The 27,725-nt window shown below is 44.8% G+C and overlaps 1 protein-coding gene across 2 annotated transcripts in view; it reads left to right on the top strand.

Moving 5' to 3' along the window:
• Window positions 1-27,725, top strand: part of P4HTM (prolyl 4-hydroxylase, transmembrane) — a 971,989-nt gene that overhangs the window by 775,186 nt on the left and 169,078 nt on the right. The window lies entirely within an intron of this gene.

Genomic DNA, 27,725 nt, shown 5'->3' with positions numbered 1-27,725 from the left:
CACAAGGTTTAGTCATTCTAGGATACAAAGCACTATAATCTATTAAAAAAACACACTTAAGTAATAAACCCCAACGGTGGGGTCTTTACCAGACCAGGTAATACCCAGGGCAAGTTACAGGCATGACAGAAGTGGTGTTGGCCCGGGCATTACCAGACCCTATAAGCCCCCCGCTCGGAGGGGCTTATTGCTATTAGCATCCCAGCATGTTTTAAGGTGAGAAACGGCTCAGTTGCCATTTCTCAACTTAAAAATAAACTGCAAACCAAGATGATCGGCATGGACAAGGGAACTACACATAGGGCTTCATAACAAGTTGGGCCTTAACCCTTAAATGCTGCGGTAACGCTATTATCGCCACATTTAAAGTTGCACTCAATCATGAGTTGGGCTGTAAGTGGGAGGTTTAGCTCCAGCTTTTTGCTAGAGGTGAAAATTGACCCTTACCGCCCATTTTTCAGGACTATTAGCGTGGCGCTAATTGCACCGGTGCTAATAGCGGCCCCTAACCCCATTGGGTCTAGTGGACCCAATGCAAAATCAGAATTTACCGCCGTACCGCTACTTGGGATCCGGTGCAAATTGCGCTAGACCGGTAGCAGTAATACCATGGGCCTGATCACGATTTTGGCGGTAGACCTTAAATGCAGCAGTAAAGCTTTTACCACCGCATTTAAGGGTCCGCCCAATCTCGAGTCTGGCAGCATTTACTAAATGCGCCAACACCCATTTTCGGGTGCAAATAGCACAGCATTATTAGAGCTCGCTAATTGCCCCAAAAATGCCCCATTGGGTCCACCGCCCAAGCCTAGATCCGGCGCTCATAGCGCCAGACCGGTTGGTGGTAGCGCTATTAGCCCGGGCGTTATTCTGGCGGTAATACCGCCTGGATACCACCCAACTCGTGATAAGGTCCTATTTGTGCTGGCGGTATCTACCGCAGGATACCGACAGACTTATGAGGAGGCACATAGTCCCTTCTCCCTGTCCCTGGTAGCCATTGCCGCAGCAGGGGGAAGCGCCGGGCATAATGAGTGTCCTCTGTGCTGGCAAGGGACCAGGTAGCTTCACGTAAATTGGGGTGAGAGAAGAGTTGGCGAAGGGGCTGGAAATTAGGGTGGGGGTTGAGGGCAGGATTGGATGGGGAGGACTTACCTGTTTACCAGCAGGGAAAATGGCGTCCTCCCGCTACTGGGGGGACTCGAACATGGGTTTTACCAAGAGGTAATGCTTGCGTTCTGAGTTCCCTGGTTGGCTGCATGTCCCTCCATGATAGACCCGGAGGCCAGCTGCACCAACCTTCCTCCCATTGGGTGCTATTTAGGCATACATATTAACATCATTCTTACCACCGTTTCAGTGTGGTGGTCTAATTTTCAATGTTATCTCATCCTTGCATGTCATTTTATGAAAACAAAAAAATGTCTAACATGGCATCTTCATTATTTATTAATTATGGAAATCAGAAATGTTGCATAATGTTCCATTTTATAGCACAATATCTTGGTGGGTCTGCAGATTGTCCTAGAATATGATTGGAGAGTTTTCCCAATAAACATGTTCTTTCAAGATTGCAATATGGGTTGGGACATGTCGGCTGCATCTTGCGGACCCTGACATGCTTGCTACTTACTGATTCCTAGCATAGTTGATGTAGAAGGGGCAGCTCGCCTGTTGTGATGTCTTCCAGTTTGCAAACATCTTCTGCTCCTACCAAATACACCAACAGAGCATTGCTCTTTGACTATGTCCCAAGCCAACAGTCATCACTCCTGTTCTTCTATGCTACATCTGGCAGACTGGCACACAGGGTAAAATGAGAGATGTCATAACATGACGTTTATCTGAAATGCTCTGACGTGGGGTCCATTTACTGTGCCTGACATAACTACCTCCACCCGTCTTTTTTTATTTAACCACTTGTTGTGAATTTGTCGAGATTCTCCCGAGGCGTTTCCAATAGGAACAAACCATACGTTTCGTTCATCCTCATCACTACTTCTCTGTAATGCACACACATATGCCCGTGTAATTTATAGAGTTTTGCACTTCCCTATATAGGGGTAGATGCAGGAATACTTGGGGAAATGTTACTATGCCTTGTCTTTCTGTTAAAGAAATACCATTTTTGGAAGTGGAAATCTCAGAGGAATAAATTAAAACAACAATTATTAAGGCATGAAAACTACAAAATCTCCTGAAGCGAATGGTTTTACTATGCGCTTTCACAAGATTTATAAAAAAATGTACTTGACGCTTTTATGTTGAAACTGCTTGAGAGCCTAATGGAAGCTTTCAACACAGTCCTCCTTAAAATGGAAAATACCTGTTAGACTGTGCCTCATACAGGCCAATTTCTCTACTAAGCACGGATATGAAAATATTGGCTAATGTATTGACAAACAGATTGGAAAAATGCCTGGTCCAACTAATTCATGGGGATGATGTGTGTTTTGATGAAGTGCAAAAAGGGGCTGATAACATCAAAAAACCCCGGATTTACGTAATTTCCTTTTGAAACAGTGATAGGATTCAGTCTTGATTTCACTTGATTTGGAAAAAAGGCATTCAATCGAGTTGAATGGCGTTTTTGAAGCCAGTGTTAAGGAGTTAAGTTTGGAGAGAAGGTCCAGCAATGCGTGGTGTTAAGTAAGTTCTTTATATCGAGGGCCAGGCAACAGGGGTGTCCCTGACACTTCTAATTTTTGCTGTAGTCATGGAGCCACTTGCATGTGCCATTGGAGCCAATAAGGTAATTTCCAGGGTGAGATTTGGAAACAAGGAATATAAGCACAACCTTATGCTTCACTTAACTAACTCCTGTGTGTTTTTAGAATAGCAATGACTGGAATTGTACATTTGCTCGGGAGGATAGCTCACGGGCAACGCATTCGTCTTTAATGCAAGAAAATGCATAGCAACACAAGTTCGAATCCCAGTCTGCGCTTAGAAAACGGTCTCTGGTATTAAGCGTGTTATAAAAGAACAATTAATATAATATAATGTAATATAATATCGTATATTATGGTGTATTGGCTAGCCTTTGTTTTAACAGTTTAAAATGGTGAATTCTTCTGTTGGTAGTTGTGGAACTCCAGAATTGGCAGGGAGGAGATTGTTTGGGGATGAAACTTATGAAGGTCATATTTAAATATTTAGGTGTTTGTCTTCCTAGTGACATGACACCATTTATTTTATGTAAACTCCCTACGATTCTAGGCCTCATTAAAGTCTGATTAGCAAAGTTAGGGAAAGATGACTTTCGTGGATAGAGAGTGACATCTCTAAAAATGAATTATAAACCACATCTCCTTTTCTAGTTTACAATGTTCTCCACAAAGGGTCCCAAATCTTTCTTTAGGGAAATAGATAGAGGGGTCTACAGAGGTATTTGGGGATCTAGGAAGCCCAAAATATCTTGCAGAATTCTTTCATTACCTAAAATGGAATGTGGTTTTGCAGCCTCAAATTGTAGGTGTTATTACAGAACAGCTCAATTAAGGGATATGATCATATGGGAGGATCTGAAAGGGGCAATGGGTAGATACCGAAGATTCTTGCCCATCCTCACAGATGGCACAACACTCGCTCAGAGTCTTTAGGACAGTGTAAGTATTTTTATTAAAATCCCTGTTGGGCTCAAGGCCATCCCTCTCACTCCCATCTTGCCATTGCCCTCCTCCCTAGCCCGGGCATCCATAACCCTGGTTATTGCTATCGAATGTTGACCCTTACTGTCTAAACGTTTGCCTTCTGCTAATGTTGGTTCCCTAAAATGCTGTCATTCTAGACTCTGAGGCATTCTAACTCTCCCTACTCTAACCAAAGTGTTCTCGTGGGAGTGTAGAAGTGCCTTGCATTTACTCTGTCGGAGTCAGGCTAGTTGGGTAACGCCAACTTACTTCCTCTCCACTGCACTCACTACCGCCCCCCCCCCCTCGACATATTACTCTCACCAGTACTCCTGGCGTCCACCCTTTCGATATTACCACTCCTCCCACTCCACTTCACTACTCTCCATCTCTAGATCAGTCATAGGTTTCGACATGAAGCTGCTTCCTTAATCTTTCATGTTTTTGTCTGGGAATCTCACTCTTTTAAAGAATGGTATGAATGCCTTTAAAATTGACTTCTGGAGGTCTTCCAGACATCTGGTTGCATAGTCAATGATAACTATGACGTTGTTTTGCTGGATTTAGACTTTTCTAGGGGTCCGACTATGTCCATACCGATTCGGTGAAAGGGTTCTTCTTTAATGTGGAATGGCTGGCGAAGCGCATTGGGAACATCATCTGGGAACCTTTTCTGGCAGATGGGGCAACAAGATCAGAATTGTTTGGTCTCGGCCAGTAGAACAGGCTAATTAGTATGCTCTGTGGTTTTTCCAACCCCAACTGTCTGACTGTTAGATTTGAGTGTGCCATATTAACACAGCCTTCCTGAAGGGCATAGGCACCAACATTTGATGATTTTTGACACCATCACCACTGGGAGTAACACTGACTGGATACCGGAGCCCTCTTCTTTCAATGAATTGTGGAATCTTCAAAGTGTGGCTCTGTCTACAAAACCAGGTTCTTCTGGGCCAGCTCCAGTAGAGGAATTGTTCTTTGTGCCTCGTCAAATTCAAGCGACATGTTCTATATACTCATACGTCCCGTACCCTTTCCTCCATCCTTGTTGGGCGCCCCCCAACATGGGGACGGTACCGGAACCTTTGGCAGCGAATAATTGAGCTTCCACCTTTAAATTTAGTGTAGCACGCAAGGCGTGGCCTCAGGCGTAGTAACGGCCCCCTGAGGCCCCGACCTCCTGTGACTCACCTCAGTCCCTTTTTCAGCACGGACGGTGTCGGACCATGCCAGTCAGTGCAGAGACTTTTTAGCTCTCCGCTTGTTACCCATTTTGTTTTTTCAATCTTATTTAACTTCCCTTCGGTGGCCGGTCCATGTCAGCTGCAGAAGGTTTCACGTGATGTGCCTCATGCGACCGCTCGTCGAGATTGGGCGTTACAACTACCGTCCAGCCGTCCAAGGGATTAGCGCCTACCAGAGTGATCTCTGAGGTTGATGCTTCCGCTTCGGGTGCAAGACCCAAGGTGTATCCTCCCATGTCTGAGGCCTCTCGTGGCTCAGGGCCTTCATGCCCTCCCGCCCAGGTCGTGGCAAAAGGCTTCAAAATGGCAGAGAAGCATGTGGCAGAGACTACCAGGCCGACGGCCATCTTGGATCAAACTCAGGGCCTGCTCGTGCTTTCGCCCATCAAATGGGCTTTTCAAGATGATCCCGGTCCCCTCCCCTCCCCTCCCCTCGGTAAGCGGCAGCAGATTGTATGGTACAGACTTCTGGTCTCCTCAGGGATACATCTACCTTTTGCAGCCTTACGGTTACACGACCCAGGTGCCTCTGCGCTTTGACCAGGAATGAATGTCCAGCGCCTCTTGAGAGCCGGGCCCCTAAGGACCTGGCGGCTATCCAGGGCTGCTTCTTTGAGCGCCTCCTCTTGCTCATGTGTTCCCCTCAGATGAAGGGGCTCCTGAGAGATATTGTGAAGGTCATCCTGCAGGCGTCACCTTCCCGGCCCCCTCCTCTGGGACGCCTCCCATTCCTCCGGCATTGCTGGTTCCAGTTCCGGTTCCTACCCCAGTCCAGGCTCTACCAGTTGTTCAAACCCCTCCACCTCCTCCTGTACCACCGACGCCTCCCTCTCAACAGCCGTTGGACCTGTCTTCGGTACCAAACTTAGGGGGGACCCAGTCGGCACCTGTGCCACAGGGCGTGGACTCCCCTCAGTCTGTGAAAAAAGAGGGGGGTGTGAAGAGGTCCATGAGGATGATGACGCCAAGGACAATGAACCTGCATCATCCGTCAAGGCCATTCATGACCCCCTTCAGGGCCTGGCAGAGTTCTTGGGTGTCCCTCTGCCCAAGGAACCCCCTCAACCCCTTGGAGTTGGGAGTGCCAGCAGAGATTTTGGGGAAGATGCACCACAATCCGGTCTGGCATCCAACGCTTAGACAAGAAGCTTGACAATGCGTTCAGGCTGACGGACGGGGAGCAATCCTCCTGACTTCCCATCAGCAGCCCCATTGTTCAGTGGTAGCTATGGCCTCATTATATTCTAAACCATCGTTTTCTCCATGGGAGCCACCTCCAATTGTCTTTCTAAGGAGGACAAGGTCCTCGAGTCTTTGAGAAAGCACTGTTATTCCATCTCAGGACTGCATCTGTGGCAAGCCAATCCAGAAGCCCTCTTGGCTGCGGCTAACCAGAAGCTGTGGCGGGAGCTAGGGTAATTGCTGCCCGACCTCCCTTCGGACAAGTAAGCCTCCTTCAAGGCTGGTCTGGCAGATGATCATGCCATTGCGCAGGACCTCATGGAGTCTTCGGTCTCCCACATCGACACAGCCAGCAGAGGGCTGAGCCTTGCTGCCGAGGTGAAGAGGACGGCGTGGATGCACGCCACTAAACTCTCATCTGACGTGCAGGAGCAGATCTTTGATCTGCCCTTCAAGTGTGTGGACCTTTTTCATTTATCAACCGATGATGAGTTGACAAAGAAGAAAACCTACACTTATACCGCCAAGTCATTGGTCGTCCTGACAAAACCCTGTGCTTTCTCAGGCTTCAAGGGTTTTCGGGACTGCGGTACACAGAGGCCCAGCAACAACAGCCGGAATCATCACAGGATTTCATGCAGATTTTTCTTCTCCCCCTCCTCTGCCCATGCCTCTGATGCCAAAAAGCAGTGATGTCAAGGCCAGGGAACACAACTCTCCTGTAGGGGGGCCTTTTGGCTCTTTTCCAGGACACCTGGAAGCATCTTTTCAACAACCTGTGGATCCTATCCGTAGTCTCCACAGGCTTCAGTCTTCCTCTTCCTTTCCCCCTACCATCCTCTCCTCCTCTTCATGAGATCGGGTCCCTGACTCTTTTACGGGAGGTCCTTTCGCTCTTGAAGATGCACGCGATAGAACCGGTTCCTCTTTCAGACAGGAGCTCTAGGTATTATTCCAGGATCTTTGCGGTACCCAAGAACAACCAGGCTGGCCTGAGGGTTGTCCTGGACCTCTCATTTCTAAACCGGTCTTTAACGCTGGAACGCTTTCAGATAAATTACTCCCGCGCACAATGTGTAGTCTCTGTGTGCAGGGGATTGGATGTGTTCCATGGACCTCAGGGATGCATACCTGCATGTACCCATCCACCAACTGCATCGGACGTTTCTGTGGTTCACAAGTATGTCATACCATTTTCAGTCCAAGGTGCTGCCCTTCGGCCTGAACTCGCCCATCCGGTCTTCACGAAGTTAATGCACGCAGTGGCAGGCCTTCTCCGCTTCGACGGCCATCATTTGTACCCTTATTTGGATGACTGGCTGGTGAGGACAAGGTTGCCCGAGGGGGTGTTGCTCTCCTGCCAGAGATTGGCAGATACCCTTCATTAGCTGGGGTTCTCCCTCAAACAGAGGAAGTCACAGTTGCGTCCATCTCAGGATCTGGTCTTCCTAGTGTGGCATTGGAACACTAGTGTTCAGCTGTGTTTCTATGTCCGAGAGGCTCCTGTCACTCCTCAAGGCGGTGGGGTACTTTCTGGCCAGCTGAACCACCTTGGCATGGTGGTTCCAGCACTTTCTGTTCCTGATGGCCTCCTGCGTGCTCACTGTACAGCACGTTCCCCTCAAGATGAGGTGCCTATAGCTTCAACTGGCGGCCAATTGGGATCAGGAGATGGGGTCTCAGTTGGACAGGATCCCAATACTTCAGCTCCTACTGCCTGATCTTTGCTGGTGGCTGAAGGATGGCAATGTTTCAGTGGGAGCCCTCTTCCCCTGACAGGAGCCTACCTTGGTGTTGACGACGGTCTCCTCTCTTTCGGGCTGGGGAATCACTCTTTCGGGCTTTGTGAATAATGGCGCATGGTCTAGGACGGAAGCCTCCCTGCATATCAATCTGCTCAGCTCAGGGCAGTGGGCCTAGCCCTCAAGGCATTTTTGCCCCTCATCACAGACAGGTCTGTTCTGATCAGGATGGACAATGTTGTAACTGAACAAGCAGGGTGGCACCTGTTCCCTCTCCTCTGCATAGAGGCGGTATCAATCTGGGAATGGGCCCTAATGGATGGAGTTTGAATTTCAGCAGCCCACCTCCCGGGGACAGCAATGCAGAAGCAGACCAGCTGGGCTGCTTGGGATTCAACACCTACGAGTGGGAATTGCACATCTACTCCTTATTGACCTGGTCCAGCGTTGGGGGTTTGCAGACCTGGATTTGTTCGCATCCCCTCTGAATTCTAAAGTACCCCCAGTGTGCTTCATGGGCAGGACGGGTCAGGGGTCTCTGGGAGACACCTTTCAGATCTGCTCACACAGCCGTAGGTGCTAAGCTTTGCCAACCAACCCCTCTGCTCCAACAGACTTGCCCCAAGTTCTGGACTTTGATGGGTTGCAGTCTCATCCTGGTTGCCCCAAACTGGCCTTCAAGACCCTGGTTCTCGGATCTGCTGCATTTGTGCTCCCAGGGTCCGGTGCACCTTCCGATATCCAGCAGGGGCTTCCTGAAGCAGCAGGGCGGGGCAGTGGAACATCCGGACCTGGCCAAGCTGGCACTGACGGACTTGTTCCTGACCAGCTGAGGCTTCAGCATGCTCAATCTTCGGATGACAACTCAGACATCATTCAGCAGGCCAGGAGGCCCTCGACTCGGTCCCAGTATAAGAGCAAATAGATTGGTTCTGCCATTGGGTTCGTGACAAGGGTCTGGACTTTGTCCTCTGGATGACTTACTCGCTTTTTCAGAACATCTGGCTCGTTCTGGAGTTCAGGTGTATACTTGCTACACTTATTTGGCAGCTATTGGAGCTTACAGAGATTCCCCTAAGCATGTGTTTTTTGCATCCAACCCAATGGTTAAGGCCCACCTTAAGGGATTGTCTAGGGTTTTTACTCCGTGCATGGGCTGAACCCGGTCTGGGACTTCAATGTGGTTCTTGCAGCTTTGCAGCACAAGCCTATCGAGCCGCTGGCCCATGTGGACATCCGGTTGGTGACACTAAATACAGCGGGCAGTTTTAAAGCTCATCTTGGGGTTTCCAATGAACAGTTTCACTTCGATTCGGATGATATTTTCCAATACATATCCAAACTCACTACTTCCAGAGCCCCAGGTCCTGACGGCCTGTCCAACTTCACGATTAAGCAACATCCACAGGCATGGGCCAGTATATTTTGGGTAATCTTTACACAGTTTATTAGGACTTGGTAATTTCCTTCCTTGTGGAGGAAATCGATTGTCATTCCAATGTATAAGAAGTGTGACCAATCCAGCCCTGCGAATTACAGTCTGATAACCCTCCTGGATATTCTGGGCAAGCTCTTCACCAGACTTCTTCTTAGAGATCTAAATCATTGGCTTAACTCGACTAGTTTACAGGATCCCAACCAGACAGATTTTAGGCCTGGGTTGGGCACTGCAATAAATCTGCATGTCCTACAATCGATAAAAGTACAGTAACACGCTAAAAAACAACCAGTATATCTGGCTTTTATCGATTTCCAGGCTGCTTTCAATTCAGTCTGTCTAGGCCTTCTGTTAAATAAGCTACGCAGGGCAGCATGTCCTGAATATCTAACATACTGGATAAATGAACAGCACTCTCAGAACACCATACAGATTAGACTGTCCTTGGATGGAACGCTATCAGAACCAATTAAGACCTTTAGAGGACTTAAGCAGGGTTGCCTCTTGGCCTGTACCCTTTTCAATTTTTTTGTGTCCGACATGTGCTATGATTTTGCTAATTTCACCTCGGATTCACCAAGATTGGGGGGGGAGGGCGAACCCTTGGTTGTTCTATGCTGACGACCTTGTGCTGTTGACTAGAACTCCCAGGGGTTTGCGCGTACTCCTCTCTCATCTTGGCTCTTACGTTGAGACTTACCTCCTGAAAATCAATCAATCTAAGTGTAACATCGTGATATGTGGTATGGGGTATGAATCAGAAGAGGGTTGAGAAGACAGCACCATGGCTCCTGCAGGGGAACATACTGGAAGTGGTAGGTGCATATAAATATCTGACTGGTTCGCTGTGAGAAATCCTATTACCAAGATCTGGATTGCAAGTTGAAAACGGGCATATCCCAGGGGCCCGATATGGGAAATTTTCTTTCATGCCCGCTATTATCTATTATAAGCAGAAAGTGACTCAAATTCTCACTTATGGTTCTGAAACAAGTTACGGTTTGACTGAGGCTTTTTGGCAGAAAATTGAGGGTCGCTTTTGGAAGGCTATTCTGGGTCTTCCCCAGACAGTTTCTATCTGCTTACTTCGACATGAAATGGGTTTGGTGTCATTGTATGCGGTTTACTGCTGGAAGCTCCTCTCTCTGTATAGAAAATATTTGATGGCAGAAAAACCCATTTGTGTTATGTCAGTATTAGCCAAATGTGTATTAATGTCCAAGCTGGGAAAGATCCAGGCTTGGAGAGTAAGAGCTGAGACCCTTTTAAATTCTATAGAGTTATTAGAGAACATTTTCATCAATAATCTGTGTAGGGTCAAAAATAAACTTTGGCTAACTGACTGGATCAATGCAAGAGAGAAATGTTGCTCATTGCGGCTGTTTAGAGAGCAAGCTATCAGCATTAAAACGTTGCATACTATAGAGTCTTATATACTAACATTTCATGACCCTAAACAGAGATCATTATATCTGAAGTTGAGAATGAAACTATGGCACACTAAGGAGATCTTGTTAAGGCAAAATCTTAGTCAAGATCATTGTTGCCTTTTTTGTTCTAATAGCTTGCAAGTCGAGACAACAAAGCATTTGATCGCTGAATGTCCACCATTACACTCCCTTAGAAAGAGTTTGTTCCAGCATATGTTTGTAGGATATCAAATATTAGACTCTGATTTATTGTGGCGAGTTCTTTATGATAGCCAGATCCCAAGGGTTAAGGTGGCGATGGTTACATGCTTGCAGTCGTTGAATCTATTGTTAGTGTTAAAAACATAAAACACTGTGTGATTTCAATCATTATGTACTTTATTGTGAACCAGCTTCGTAGCCATAGTGATTTGTGAGAGCTGAAGGCGACTCTGGGAAATCTGTATTACTGTTGCTATGAACCTTATGTGTTTGCTCTAGCCTCTTCCAAGTTAATTGTAATAGTGTTGATGTAAACTTTAGGCATTTGTGTTTTTCTTTTGTATTTTGTATTTTTGATTCTTTTTTGGAACTTCTCTTATTCTCACCTTTTCTTCTGCTTTTTGTACTTCCATTTTTATTTTCTGGTAATATTGGAGGAGTTATTTGTTATTTTGGATACAGTATCCTTGTATTATGAATTTTCTACTGTAAATTGTGTATTATCAACGAAATGAAGCAATGGAAACTAAATAATATTTTAAATATGTTGTATATATATAATGTTTTGTATATTTGAAATGCTGTTTTTTCAGCTATAACAAATAATACAATTTCACTGGTGGTTCTCGCCTCTGTGCGCAGGCTTTGTGAGTTGTAGGCGTTGTCTTCGTGCAAGACCTTCACCATATTTCACAATGACAAGGTCATCTTACTCACCCTAACTTCTTGTCCAAGGCGGTCTCTTCATTCCATCTGAATCAAGAGATCTGCTTGCTGGTGTTTTTCCTGAACCCGCAGTCAGAAGCAGATAGGGCTCTGCATTCATTGGACCTCAAGAGGGTACTCCAGTTTTATCTCTCTCGGACTAATCCCTTCAGAAATTCTGAGGCATTGAGTGTGACTTTTGAGGGCTCCTCGCCCGGCTCTCAGGCTTCCAAGTCTTCCATTGCCCGTTGAATGGTTCAGCCCATTTTGGAGGCGTGTACGGCCATGGGCAAACCTGTTCCAGAGGGGATTCATGCCCATGCGATTAGCGCCAAGGCCACAGCCGTTTCGTTTCAGAGACAAGCCTCTTGGAATGTCATCAGCAAGGAGGCTACTTGGGCAATTCCGTCGGCTTTCTGTAAGCACAACTCACTGGGCTCCAGCTCAAGGCGCGATGCAGAGTTTGGTCTGGCATTCCTGAGGTTTAGAAAAATGACCTTGACCCCTCTGCGGTAGTCTTGGTCAATCACTTGGTCATCAATCAGCTCTTATCATTAGGGAATGTTTGTGAGCCAACCCCGAATTTGAAGCCACTCTTCCATAGGTTCCCTCCAGTACCCCCCCCCTTTATTCCAGTCCGAACCATTGCTTGCCCGTGGGAGGAATGGTGACTTCTTCCTTGTCATATAGGTCAAAACCCGCGATTGGGAAGCCAAGCTGTGTTAGTCACTTGCATCACTCTCAACATCTTGGATGGCAATGGGCAACTTCTGTATCAGGTCGAGAGGATCCCATGATGACACCACGTGTCACAGATGGCAAAGCACAGTTCAAGGATTTTTATTAAGATCTCTGTGGAGTCTAGAGCTCTCTCTCTCTCTCTCTTTCTCTCTCTCTCTCTCTCTCTCTCTCTCTCTCTCTTCCCCCCCCCTCCACCCTAGCCCAGCAGACCGTAACTCTGGTTCTTGCTATTGAATGTTGACTGCTACTGTCTAAAACTCTAACTTTTGTGAATGGTGCTCCAGTGGTAGAAGTGTACCAAAAGAAGTAGTGGAACTGTGATCTTGGTAGTGGGAGCATAGAGCAAGGTGTCAAGGCATTGGGGGTGAGACAGGCTCACAGCCAGGTGGGTGGAGCTGGCAGATTAAGGGGATCCACCTGTATTGTTTTTAGTTTTTTCTCTCATTTGGTCATCTAGTTCGAACATTTATAAATTGCCTCTACTCCCTGATCTAAACTTCACTTAAATCCATACCTAACGCCTACATGAATATATGTTGATACTACAGGGGCCTGGCAATGGAGAAAATGCAGCTGTCATGAATAGAATGTAGTAGTTTATTCCAAAGCCAGAGCTACAAAACAGACTCTTCCCTGGTCTGACAGGGTCCTATGGATGAATTGTCTTTGATAGACCAGGGATATACTGTGTAATGCTATCCTTACGGTGAGTATAAGTAACCACATGGATGAATTTGAAGATGATGCAGAGCATTGCAAAGAGCCGGGACATGATCACTTTTCCTATGTGCAGAAACCATTGAGTTTTGAGCCACCTGAAGTCTCTTATTAAATGCAATTCAGTGCATTGCCATAGTCCAAGGGAACAGTCACTAAGGCTCCTGCTACATCTACACACCTTTCCACTGGCATACAGGGACAGAACCTGCATGTGTCTGTAATTTTGTAATACCATTTGTTGTGTGATTATGTTCGAAGTTATCCTTTTTTTCTGTAGGGCAATCCATGAGCCTCTTGGGCAACGGGTCTAGTCCACGTTCGCTGAATGCATTTATGCTGTTTTCTTTTGCACTTTTCCTTGCAGCAAAATGCATATGGTAAGTGGAGGTAAGGTATATATATGGGTGGGAGTTGATATAGTAAGAGGCAGTGAGGCGGTGCAGGAGTTTGCTGTAAATAAAAGTGCAAAATCTGGCAAAAATGCATTCAGCAAAAGATTTGGGGCAAAGGTTCATAGTACTGGGCAAAGTATGCGCTTTATAAAAACAAATAAAATACAAAATATTTTCCAACTCCTTCTTCTTCTTTGCTCTTCTCTCTTACTTTCTTTAGCCTCTCTTTGTTGGCTTTTCTTTGCTGCCTGTCTTCAGACATGCTTTCTTTGTTTTTAAATGTATTTATGTGCTGACTCCTATACTTCTCCCCTTGTATCCATTTATTGTGCTTCTAGTTCTCTACACGCTTCATCTTTATTTCTCTTAGCCGTCCCCGTCTCCCCTGCACTAGTCTCATTTACGTTTGTTTCCACTTGTGCCTTTTTTGAAGGAACTATCCTTATCGCTTTGTCCTGCCCCTACTTATCTTTTGGTCTGTTCTTCTCTTAAGATGCATGTGCTTCCTGTAAGGAAGGCATGGTATCAAAGTAAAACAGACACAAGTGATCACAGTTCAAGGGTATTTATTAAACTGTAAAATGGGGGAGATAAATGCCTAATCTAAACCTAAATCTAATATGGGAGCAAGCTTGCAAATGACTTGGACCATTATCAACTATAACGTCAAAGCATTTAACCTGGGATAACAACTTCACACGTTTTTCAAAAATCAGGGAGAGGTGCAGTGTGAGGAGAGAGTTCCTCCTACTGTTAGCAGGACCTCCTACATCATCGCCTGCCTAAGATGATGCTGGCTAAATACCTTCAGGCTGAGATCATACATTCTTCCTAAATGTACAGTCAGACAGATTTTGGTTTATCTGTGACTGCAATAGGGTTGGTAGATGAAGAGGCGTGATTTAACTTAAAAAGGCATAGTTCTATAGTGTAGAATTCTCAACATTTTTGTAAAAGCTAGTAGTATTGTTAACAGAAAATAAATTAGAGGACTCTGCTCTAGCTCACTTGGACCTCTGTGTGGTTCCCCAAAATGCTGAGTGTCTGGACTCTCACTGACTTTCTAACTCTCCAAACGCTAGCCAAATCTTAGTCTTCTAATGGGAGTTTGGAAGAAGCCTCACAATCTGTTGGATTCAGGCTACTTCAGTCACGTCCACTCACTTCTACTACTTTCCTCCTCCCACTGCTACTCTCCTTCTTCCACAACCTCTCCCCTCCTCCCACTGCTGTACATACAGTTGGAACATTTATATATTGCCTCTATTCCCTGATCTAAACTTCACTGAAATCCATACCCAACACATACATGAATAGATGTTGATTCAACAAGGGACTGGCAATGGACAAAATGTAATCTTTCACTCAGTACCATCCACTTGACAGTCCCTCCTTACATGAACTTACTCTGGATTCAGGCTAGTTTGGTCACACCCACTCACTTCTACTACTCTCCTCCTCCTCCTACTACTACTCTCCTCCTCCCAGTGCTACCCTTCTCCTCCCACTACTATTCTTCTTCTCCTCCTCCCACTGCTGCTCAAACACTCTTCTTTCACTCAGTACCATCGGTTTGACAGTCATCCTTACACTAACTTCCCCTACTCACTCGCCACATAAACACACACACACACACACGTTCACTCCTAAACCAAAGACTCACCTCGTCCAACAATCTCTTCCACAAGCCACCACTCCTTTCTTACTGCTGATAGTCTATTTTAATTGACTTAAAACTGACCAAGAGATTGTCCAAACGAATAACGTACCAGAGTTGAGTTGGCTGAACCATTTTGGTGAAAAATATCAGAAAACACAGGGAACGCCGACATTTGAAGGGGGCGGAGGAAACTGGGGGTTGAGTTTTGATAGGGAGGACATACTAAACTTGATCAACAAATCCGCCTCATTTAGATCTGCAGGCCCAAATGGCCTCACTTATCAAGTTCTCAAAGGAAATGTGGTCCTGTGGACGGAAATTCTCTACACTATGTTTAGGGGAGTGATAGATAACAAACTAATTCCCCCTTCTTGGGGGTCAGCGATTATAGTCCCGATCTTCAAGAAGGGGGATTGTAGAAATCCAATGAGCTACAGGCCAATTACGTTACTGGATGTGGAGACAAAGTTGTTCACCAGTCTAGTATTAAGAGAACTTGAAACTTGGGCAAAAGGAAACAACATAATTCCCAAACAACAATCAGGGTTCAGAAGGGGCCATTCAACATCCTTGAACGGTATAATACTTGCCTCACTAACAAACCTTAAAGATAAAAACAATTTAGGCAGACTCTATGGTGTGTTTATTGATTTATCGAGTGCCTTTGATGCTGTAAATCGGGAAAAGCCTTGGTTCAAGCTAGAGCAGAAAAGAGCACCGAAAGCTCTGACGAAAATCTTAGTAAGCCTGCATGAAGGTAACTCAGCCAGAGTCAGACTTAACCCAGTGGGGCACTTATCAGATTATATAAACGTAAATAGAGGAGTCAGACAAGGTTGTATGGTGGCACCATTTTTCTTTACATTTCACCTGGTAGATTTTGGGCAGTTCATCGAGTTCTCAGCATTGGCAAGTCCTAAGGTGGGTTCACTTCCTATCAGGTGGCTCATGTATGCAGACGACATTGTCCTGCTAGACAGGACCCCAGTCGGTCTGCAAAGATTGCTGAGACCACTCGATTTATATATGAACGAAAATGATCTGCTAGTAAACCTGGAAAAATCAAGGGTGGTAGCCTTTGGAGGCAAGAGCGCCAAAGGAGCCAAATATTCCTGGTCAATTGGTGGTCGACCAATTCCTGTGGTTAAGGAAGTGCTATACCTCGGTTTTACTCTGCATGCGGTCCCGACAATGGGAACGCAGCTCGCAGAACTAATGGCCAAATGTATACAATTGATTGCACAAATGAAGACGATATTAAGCCTTTACTGCAAATTTTCCATCTTGCCAATAATACAATTTTACAAGGCAAAAACGATTCCTGTACTACTCTATGGAATTGAGGCTAAACCTCTTCTATGGTCCATAGATTAGCAAAAAGTAGAAAGCAGCATCTGGAAGCAGGTACTGGGTTTGCCCAAAAGCCTCCAGGCGGCCACACTGAGAAATTAGTTGGGCCTAAAATCCCTTAAGATCTCAGTGGAATGGAAATTGCTTTCCTTATATAGATCTATCTTGGTGTCAATGACAAACATACTATATGAAGATCTCTTTAGAAAATCTGAAACTAGACTCCTCCCTAACCTTGAGAGAACTTAAGAAGGTGGCAGAAAAACTACTGATTTATTGTGAACAAGACAATCACACATTGATCACAAATCCTCTTAAGGTCAAGAAAGCAATGACAATGAGAGATTGGATCACTACATCAGATACGGTGAGGTCATCTTCCATTCCGACATCCTTCTTTAAGTACGGAAGAAAGCAGGGCTTTGTTCCAAGGTACTTAATGAAGTTCCCAGACACAAGAGGTAGGCAGAATTTCATGAGAGTGTGTTTGAATTTGATCGAAACGGGCTCGGTTTTAGCCAAATGGGGGCTCGAAGAAGAGGCTTGGAGGCTATGCCTGGAGTGCACGGACCCGAGGGAACAAACGCTTGAGCATCTACTGAGATTCTGTAGAGGTACCTGGGATATTAGAGTTGAATACCTGGGTAGCTCAGTCTGGACAATCGTTTATCATCAAGTGCCTTTTGGGAAAGAATGATCGCTGGCCACGAGACTAAACTAACACTAAATGTCATAAGAGTATTGCAATATGCAGGATTCATTCCACAAAAATATTGGTAAATTATTTTTTTGTTGAAGGATGTAAGTGTGCTCTTACTTTTATTTTATTGTTACTGATTAATTATCTTTTATCATGTGTAAAATTGTATGGAATTTGTTGAAATGAATGATGAACACATTTTACAATTTTTTTTTCCTTTTGTATTCAGAAGGTTTGTGTAAAAAACCTACATTTGGTTATATCACAATAAAAATAAAAAAAGATAGTCTACTGGTTGTTGTCCACCTCTGTCATCCTGCAAAAAAACCTACACATCCTGCTGCTTCCTGTCCCCTGTTTAAATATTCCTCCCCTGTGGTGATTGGTCTCTCTTCCCTAACCAATCTGTCTTTCTTTGCCTCCAAGGGATGATATGTGCGGGGACAATCTTTAAAAGGGGGCTAGGCCCACCTACTTTCTTTGCTGTATAATGACCATTTCGGCGTAGCAAGTCAAGTGTTCCAGTTGGTGTTTCTGGGTACGTTCCTGTGAACCATTTGGTAAATTTGAGGGAAGGTTCTCCTGCTCTGCACCCTTGTTTTCCCTGGTGCTCTGGAGGACCTGTAATTGATGGTGCGAGTTTGCTGGCATTCTCAGACTGGTTCGCAAGGCAGGTTTCCTTTCTGCTCTGGTACACGGTTGCAGCAGCAGTGTCTCTTTTAGGTTAAGGCTGCTGCTGTGCTCGGGTTGCTTTGTGGCTGTGGTGGCTTTTCCATCTCTTTGCTATTCAGAGATTGGAGCGCTGATGCAAGTTCCTTCACTTGGCATTCTCTGTTGTTCTTTGACCCCACTCTGGGGTTTTCTAAAAATAGAGAAAAATACTAGTAAGCATCTGAACCAAGCAAGGCCGGAGATAAGGGTCTGCAAACACACAGACTGGCAAAAAGAAGGGGGGGTTAGGAATTTGTGTTGCATATGCATGGTTAGGACTAGCTCTGGATTCCTCCCTGCAAGTCCCGGGTTCCCGACCCAAGCCATCTCCATTTAAGATAAGGGGCTTCTTGTGGATCCATAAGAGGTCACTCCCCAGAAAACTGGGCATTACACTGGCGGGCTGGTGCACGCGGCATAAGGAGGAGGGGGCGTGTCCAAATTCTGCAACAGTATGGAGGCCCTCCTGGGTCAATGCAGTGGAAGGAGGAATGGGACGCCAACACCCTGTGCCCTTGCCCTGATGGCTTCACCATGGCGGGCCGGTGCTGCAGCAGAAGAAGGAGGTGGGGGCATGGCCAAAATCTGCAACAGTGTGGAGGCCCTCCTGGGCCAATGCAGTGGAAGGAGGAGCGGGGCGCCAACACCCCACGCCCTTGTCCCGGGTATCCTTTATTGAGTTTCCATGTTCTGGAACTGTTTACGAATTGTTTTATTTTAGTTGTTCTTGTGTACTGTAATGTGGAAAACCTCAATAGGAATTTAAGAAAAGAGCACTCCCAGCAACTTAAACGTTGAGGGAACATGACATCGAAACACTCAATGTAAAGGTACACAACCCTAAATTGCCTCCACTGTCAAAAGCTTTAATTGTCCCTCAAGACCCACCCAGAGTTGTGTCACAGAGGAGAGAGAAAGGAAACATCCTTGCTCAAGAAGTAACCATGCAATTGAGAAAACAAAGGGGAGTCTGTCTGATTCAACTGTTTTAAGAGCATAAAGTGCATTTAAACTCAAACACACTTGAGCTTGCGACCCGTAATCCAACGTTCTACCCCTTACGACCCCTCTTGTGTCTTGTGGTGGTGGATAAATTAAGTGTCTCTGAAATTAGAATATGATGCAATCAGTTCTTCACTTCATTTCCAATGGGTATTGCTTCTACCAGTGGACATGTAGGTCCATGCATGTCGTACTACAAAGGATGACCTCCAACCCAAGTGCAAAGTTCATAAACAAAATGTATCTTTCTGTAGAAAAATAGATGTGTCCAAACTCGTATGCTTAAATCCATAAATTCAAATCCTCTCAGGGTCTTCCTCAAAATTCAGTGTTTGAGTGAGGTGAATTTTCTGGAGGTTCTTGATTCTTAGAGATGTACTTGGCTACTTGTGTAAGGTGGGGAAACAGCCTCCCTTGATTTCTGATTTGTAAAAAAGGTCAACAGAAGAGGTTGCCTGCTATTGGTGCAAGGCATTAGGGCTGGGCCCTTTTCCACTGGAAGCTTTAGGTGTGAAGCAATGGAGAAATTAGCTAGTGGCTTCCTTGGGTATTCTATTAGGCCTGTCGACACCTTCCCAATACAGTGTCCTGACACCCAGAAGCCACTCTCTCCCTTTGACGCCTCACCATATACTGGTACCTGCTCCTGTCTGTTCTCCCCTCTAACCACTAGCTTCCCCTCCACTGCCTCAACACCTCGACACAAGTTTGTTCTTCCACCCAATATGTAAAGAGTTCTATGTACTATTTGAAATTGAATCTTCCTTTTCATGGCTGAAAAGGAAACCTCACAAATCAGGCATCAATAGCCAGCATATCCCCGTGGTCAGTAACAATGTGAATTTGTCTGACAGTGCTGCCGCCAAGGCAATGTTCATTGTTATCCAGTATCAACATTTTATAAAATCTCCAGATTTACGTTCCAGTCTGTTATTTTTTTTATTTGTTTATTTGAATTTATAAAGCACTTAGCCCTAAGCACAGTAGATTGCAAAAACAGAGCCATCATTAATTAACAGGCAGAATGCAATGAAGTAACAAGCTTAAGATTTTGATGAAGGCATGTGAGAAACCAAAAGGTGTTTCACTCGCCATGACACATCCATTGCTATTTGATCCAGTTCCTGAAGGTGGACCAGTGCAGGAGGATCACCTCAATGTGGGGTCTTCGGGGAGTGGAAGTGTGACACGTAAGAGTGAGACGTGGTACCCCCTTCCTTATGACACCTTTTCCCCATTTTACCCCTTAGGATATCTAGAAACTCGACCCCCCCCGCCCCTTTCTTGACACAAACACTTTCTCACAGACTGATTACCATGATATACAGCGGACTAACACCAGAGCCGTATAGCTGACATGTCCCAACACAAGGGTCAGGCAGAGTCAGGCAATTGCTGATAATTACACACACCTGACTTCCCTTCCCTTTCACCATAGGGATAAGAGACCGAGCACGAAAGCGCCCAGGAAAAAAGGCCAAATGCATGAGGAAGCAGCTATTCCAGTATGGCAGTTCAAACGGAGGACAACGGCGGCGAGAACCTGAAAGGGCGATAGGGAGGGAACTGCCCTTTTTAGCCCAGACACGCAGAGCCTCAGAGAAGGGAAATGTAAGACCGGTAATTGCAGCTGCCAATGGTGCGAAGGATTTCAGCAGTACATGTGACCCTCCCGCACTGATAGTCCGGGCGACAAGAAGGGCTTGCTATCGTGGTACCGTCCTTTACTCAAGAGGCAAGAGGCCCCAACAGAGTTTGGCACAGCCGGTGAGTCGGAAAAGAACTGATAATAGACCGCACTGTGTTGGGCTCAAGGGTGCGAAGAGCAACTATGTATGAAGAAAGAATACTAAAGCACAAAGGTCTTTTGTAAGCAAAATAGGTATCAGTTAGAGTGGTCCGGCAACACATGGGCACTCAATCGAAGGACTCTGACTGACGCCCCGCTCCTGAACATGGAGAATGTGTTGAACTGAGAAATCAAAGTGGTCCTGCAGAGGGTCATGTTGAATCCTGTGCACAGTCGATAGTCTTCGGTTGTTGTAGAAACTACAAGCAGCAAGAGGCCTTAAAGTGTCAAAGTGATCATACGTAGGTCAAGCCAAACCTCCCTGTATAGTCGAAAATCTTTGGCACATTGTGGAAGAAAAGAGAACTATGCAAATGGGGGAAGTATGAACCCGACAGAGGGATGCCTGCAAATTAGGGTAAAGAAGTAACCCATGCAAATTCATTGTGATGATAGAACTGTACGAAGCCTGACTGGGGGTTTAGGGAAAGCCAGACTGGGGACTAAGACCCAGACTTGGGTAAGGGAAGAACCTAAGGGGTCTAAAAGAACTTTCTTTTGGGAATTGTGTTACAAAGCCAATGTGAATCCGACAGGGGGATGCCAGGAGGAAAGCCAAGGGAAGTGAATACCGCATTTTGAGAGAACCAAGTAAACTATGTATTTTGGCAAATGTGAACCCGGCTGAGGGATGCCGCTGAATTAGGCTGAGCAGTAATACACCCTTGAACATTGTGATGACAAGTGTGAACTCGACTGAGGGATGTCCACAGTGAGTGGTTGCTCTGTGCCCGACTGAGAGAGGCTAACATTGAGAGTGGTGGTCTAAGCCCGACTGAGGGAGGCTAATGTTGAGAGAAGGATCTGAGCCCAGCTGAGGGGGATCCAAGGGTGAAGATTAATCACCTGACGTGAAGATTAGCAGAAGGTACTTTTGTTTTGTTGTTAATGGCATATCAGGCCCTCTGAAGCAAGAGACTTTGCATGAAAGCGTCTTGGACACAGAGGTACTGATATTGAGAAAAGGAAGTGTAACCTCATGCCACAGAAGCCCAGGAGTGTGCAGTTCTCAGGCTCAGGAGTCCTGCCTTGTCCGTGCTAAAAACGTGGGGCAGGGAGACCCCATCCATAACATCCTGACTTATTATTTTGTGAACACTTTTCTTTTCTTAACCCACACTATTTTGTAACATAGCGGTAAGAATTGGCAATAGGTTTTTTAGTATAGGTCTTTATTTGACTAGACTACACTTGGAAGGTTCTATGTGAAAATATCCCCTCAAAAATATTACCATCCAATAATGTTGCCATATTTTTGCTGCAATATTACCCCATGAAACCTGCGGTGGACCCTCTGCAACCCCCTTTTTATTTCTAAAGGGAGTGGGATACACCCGCAATCCTGCACCCATTTACCCCATAAATTATCCCCACAAATAATATTGCCTATGCCGTTTCCCGGCGACCACAAGTAGGGAGATATTTGTGGGGATAATATTACCTGATGCCACTTGGACGGTAGTATCATTATTTGATGGTCATAGCTTGCTCCCATATTAGATTTAGGTTTAGATTAGGCATTTATCTCCCCCATTTTACAGTTTAATAAATACCCTTGAACTGTGATCACTTGTGTCTGTTTTACTTTGATACCATGCCTTCCTTACAGGAAGCACATGCATTTTAAGAGAAGAACAGACCAAAAGATAAGTAGGGGCAGGACAAAGCGATAAGGATAGTTCCTTCAAAAAAGGCACAAGTGGAAACAAACGTAAATGAGACTAGTGCAGGGGAGACTGGGACGGCTAAGAGAAATAAAGATGAAGCGTGTAGAGAACTAGAAGCACAATAAATGGATACAAGGGGAGAAGTATAGGAGTCAGCACATAAATACATTTAAAAACAAAGAAAGCATGTCTGAAGACAGGCAGCAAAGAAAAGCCAACAAAGAGAGGCTAAAGAAAGTAAGAGAGAAGAGCAAAGAAGAAGAAGGAGTTGGAAAATATTTTGTATTTTATTTGTTTTTATAAAGCGCATACTTTGCCCAGTACTATGAACCTTTGCCCCAAATCTTTTGCTGAATGCATTTTTGCCAGATTTTGCACTTTTATTTACAGCAAACTCCTGCACCGCCTCACTGCCTCTTACTATATCAACTCCCACCCATATATATACCTTACCTCCACTTACCATATGCATTTTGCTGCAAGGAAAAGTGCAAAAGAAAACAGCATAAATGCATTCAGCGAACGTGGACTAGACCCGTTGCCCAAGAGGCTCATGGATTGCCCTACAGAAAAAAAGGATAACTTCGAACATAATCACACAACAAATGGTATTACAAAATTACAGACACATGCAAAATAGCAGATTAATTTCGGGAACAAACAGTTCTTCAACTGCAGTGAAAAGTCAGTAGTCATGGAGATAGCCTCAGAAAGACAAGAATGGAGTTAAAAATGATTTGGGGAGCCACTAAGAATTCCTACCTAAAGGTCTGAGAACTCACTACTCCATGATCGATAGCAGAATTGAAGATATAATTTGGAGCAAAAGAGCATGTGCCAAGAAATGGTGAAAGGCAATAATCAAGCAGAGGACACATTAGAGTAAGAATATGAATTTTTGTTACCGAGAGGTGAGAAAAGTACTTATCTGGCGGATATTTTTTATTACTGATTGAACTATACTGTATTGTGTGTCCCACATTGCGCTGCTATTCTACCTGCTGTTGAACTATTTTATAGCACTATTGATTTTACTAACTCAAACCACTCTTAGTTTTAGGATTCAAAAATGATATTTATTTTTAACATTTTAGAATTGTAATACGTGTCATTTATTTTTGAGCTGCATCTAGTTTTGAAAAAGTTTAACTTTGCTTGCTGCCATTTCAGACACAAGTGCTTTTTGAATGCTGCATACGGTCTGCTCTTACTAGACCATACTAACTATAACCCGCAACCTGCTAGTACCATAACATTTCCAAATTAAATAGCTCAACAGGGAGACTCAGAAAGGAGGGGGGTCGCTATCCTAGCCAGATCCACCTACATTTTCACCCATTGAATTGGGATGCAACATCGCAGATACTGCCGTGTACCTACCATTTATCCCTCAATAAATCGTGCACATTGATCCTCTGCTAAAGGGCCCCAGGCCCAGCTCGCTCTTTTTTAGAAATCTTCTATGCCTATTTGGGTACAGAAGCACTCTGCCATCAAAAAAATATTATTCTAGGCAATCTCAACATATGATGCAACAAACCTGAAGAAGTAGATCATAAGCATCTTAACGACATCTTGCAATCACATGATCTTCAACTATTGTTTGACTCCCCAACTCATGCTAGCGGCCACTGCCTGGACACAGTTTTATTCAGAGGCATAAGCCTGTGCTATCATGAAAACATTCCAGTCAGTTGGTCAGACCACTCTGTGGTGAGTTTCACCATGCCCAATAGTTATGCACCAAATAGAAAGAGCATGAACGTCTGTGTTCAACTGCTTTGCCGTAAAAAGGATCTTGATCTCCTCTCCAGTAAAGAATTACTGGGTGATTTAATTCCTGCGCTATCCGACATGACAACTTCATGTCACACCATGTCACACGTGAAACTCAATTGTGACACTACTGCCCCCTTAAAAGTGTTACAAAAATCTCTGAAGAGACATAACCAATGGTACAATGATAATAAAAACCCTCAAGAGAAGCGATTGAACGAAAGAAAAAAGATGGCTTAAGACCAGAGCTATAACTGACCGTTATGAAGCAAAATTTGCCTTGGAGGCATACAAGAAAGAAATCACACTTGCAAAATCCCTATGCCTACAAAAGCAAATTAACCAGGCACTTGCGGCCGTCTGGGACAATATGCTAGAGGCAGTCCATGAAGGTGACATCAGCATGCTTGTCATGCTAGACTTGTCAGCAGTCTTCGACACAGTCGATTCGATATTCTTATTTCAAGACTTTCGCTACTGGCACAGGTTTCTGATGACGCCCTCCAATGGTTCACTTCCTTTTTGACAGACCGCCTTCAGCAGGTTACAGCAGCTCAAAGCAGGTTCATACCTGTCTGATTCATTACCTATCACCTGTGGAGTGTCTCGGGGCTCATTGGTATCTCCACTGTTGTTTAACATTTACATCTGTCCATTGCTGAGCATCTTTTCCCAGTTTGATTAGCGTTATCACTCATATGCCCACGACACTCAGATCTATGTCCGGCTAAAGCAACCACTGCAGTCAATGCACCGAGTTCTAACCTTCCCTGCTAGAATACAAAATTGAATGCTGGAAAATAAGCTCCAACCTAATCCATCCAGAACCGAGATTATTGTATTCGGCTCCAAAAAGAAGTTAGCACACGTTTTACATTATGTCCAATGTCCCACCCTATTTGTGGCCCCAACAAAATGTACCCAGACAGTGAAGAATCTCTGTTGCATCTGGCAGTCCAGCATGAACTGTAATCTTCATATCAACCAAATTGTTAAGTCTGTGTACTACCAACTTAAACTACTAAAGCCTCTTCTACCCCTGATCTCTGAGAAGGATTGTCCAATAGTAGTTGGCACACTTACAAATTCAAAGTTGGACTACAGTAATGCCATTCTTATGGGCATTCCAAAATTCCAGATACAGGGATTACAGGTCGCCCAGAGCTCTGCGGTGAGGCTGATCTCTGCAATACCCAGGAACCAGCTGGCTCGCAATGCCGAACAAGCCTTCACTGGCTTCCAGTACAGCAGAGAATTTTGTTTAAAATCTTATGTCTGTTTTTTTAAAATGTATTCATGGCCTGGCCCCAGCATATTTGGCATCAAAAAAGTGTAACTCGCGGCCCCAATCGATCCCTAAAATGCATGGGACAAGACCCTTTGGTGGTACCTTTCTCTAGGACCACAACCTGTGGGGACAGGCGCTTTTCTTACTTGGCCCCTCAATCTTGGAACTCTCTTCCATTAAAGTCAGTGTGGCCTACGATTTGTGTTGACCTCTCCACCTGTGCTTAGATGCATACTCTGCCCAGATTCCCTTCGAGTATGAGCGTTATAAGTTTCAAAATCAAATCACTATTATTATTTATTTTTTATGCCTTTCATATTTCTTGGTTGATATTTTGTATAATGTCATATTACTAATTGCTGTTGTACTTATGGATATTTGTATCCGAAATAAAGGAAATTCACTGACTATTATTATACAGGTATTTATCATAAGCCGACCTAGCCTGAGGAAGCAACAGAGTGCTTTACAACTCATAGGGAGAAGTAAACAGCGAGGGATCAATACAACGCAGCACAGAGCTCACAATGGGAGAGGGTTGAAATTTGGCAGGAAGGGAGCTACAAGCAATCGGGGAAGTAAACTCAGAAAAGATTGCCTAGTCTCAGGTTAGGTGGGGAGTGGAGGGTGTGTGGATCTAGCTGTTCGGGAGGAGCCATTCCTTGAAGAGGTCTGCCTGGATCAGAATTGCCATCATGTCTACATATATATTTGATTGGGCACATGTTATCCGGCAATAGTTCCATGAGAGAGAGAGAAGGCATAAGAATTGGCACTGTGATCACTAAACAGATTTACCCTCAGACATCCCCCATTAACGGAAGAGAGAATAACAGGGTGGGGTTTATCTTGTCAGGTGGCTATGTCCAGGTTTCCCAGTGGTAGTGCAGGTTATATCATCTCATTCCTCCTTGTCTCAGCATTTAAGATAGTGCTCTATAATAAGGTATTTCCCTATCCTGAGAGGAAGTGTGGTTAGAGGGATAAAAGGCAAAATATCCAATTCATATGGAAATACTGTTGAGTGACGACCGACGCCGTGAAAGTTTAACAGAGGTGTTTATTTAAATGAAATTCAGTGCAGGCAGCAGACGCACCTCCAGCCTTGCATGCTGAAGCAAACTGCCTCCTATATTCAAATGCTGCAACGCGTACACATTCCGAGAGAATCCTGCAGACCAGGAATTCTCAGGAATGTGTATGCATCAATGGAACTCAGAACTTCAAAGAACTAAAAACATTGAGCACAGATAACTTAATAGCAAAAACAAACAAACCTAACAAACCTCCCTCCCTTCACATGGGCAGGTGTTTAACCAAGTTATTTGAGACAATAGTCCTTAAAAAACTATTAGGCAGTCCCTTTGTTCTTTTACCATTTTCACTACCATTAGATTCACCCTCCACTTGATCACCACTGCCTGTGAATGATTGGGATGCTTCTACTTCTCTCTCCTGTTCCTGTTTATCCTGATCATCGTCATTGTCTCTCATTAATATTTCCCTATTCACATTTGGTGAGAATCACTACACTACCTCTAATAGTTTCTACTCTCTTGGGTCCTATGAATTTGCTTTCTGTACACTTTGCACCAAAACGTGGATTCTTGATTAGTACAGAGTCACCTGCGGACAACATCATATCTTTAACATTGAAATCAGAATTGAATCTTTGTTTGTACACATTCTGAGCATCATGAATCAGGTTCATTACTGTCTGTCTGTCTACATCCACACACCCAGATGCCTCTAGCCATCCTGGACACAATCTGGTAGCTGATTGCCTACCTTTTAAAGAGACAAAAGGTGACACCTTGGTAACCGAATGTGGAGTGATGCGATAATTCCACACCATTTCCTTCAAAACCTCTGACCATTCAAGACCTCAGTTGAGTGTCAGTTGAATACCCCCTTTAATAAATCTATTAGCCCTCTCCACCAAACCATTTGCTCTGGGATGTACAGGGCAGTTCTCAAGTGTTTGATCCCATAACTGACCACGAATTCTTTCATTTTCTGAGAACACAACTGCACCCTGCTGTCTGTTATAATCTCTGTGGGAAAGCCTTCTCTATAGAACACTTCTTCAACGAATGAAACCATTTCATTTGTGGTGGCCTCTCTTGGAGCCTTCCACTCAAGTACCACCATAAACCTGAAACCATCGCGCAAACCTTGTATAGGGCCAATTATGTCAACAGCTAGTTTTTTCCAGGGCTCACACGGAACTTGAACGGGGCTAAGAGGTACTTCTCTGACAACTTTTCCTTTGTCTGCTCTTTCACATTCGTGGCA

The sequence above is a fragment of the Ambystoma mexicanum genome, chromosome 2p (genome assembly GCF_040938575.1).
Source record: "Ambystoma mexicanum isolate Mex_15411 chromosome 2p, UKY_AmexF1_1, whole genome shotgun sequence".
NCBI classification, from domain to species: domain Eukaryota; kingdom Metazoa; phylum Chordata; class Amphibia; order Caudata; family Ambystomatidae; genus Ambystoma; species Ambystoma mexicanum.
The sequence above is the reverse complement of the archived record's forward strand: the minus strand, read 5'-3'. Positions and strand labels throughout refer to the sequence as shown.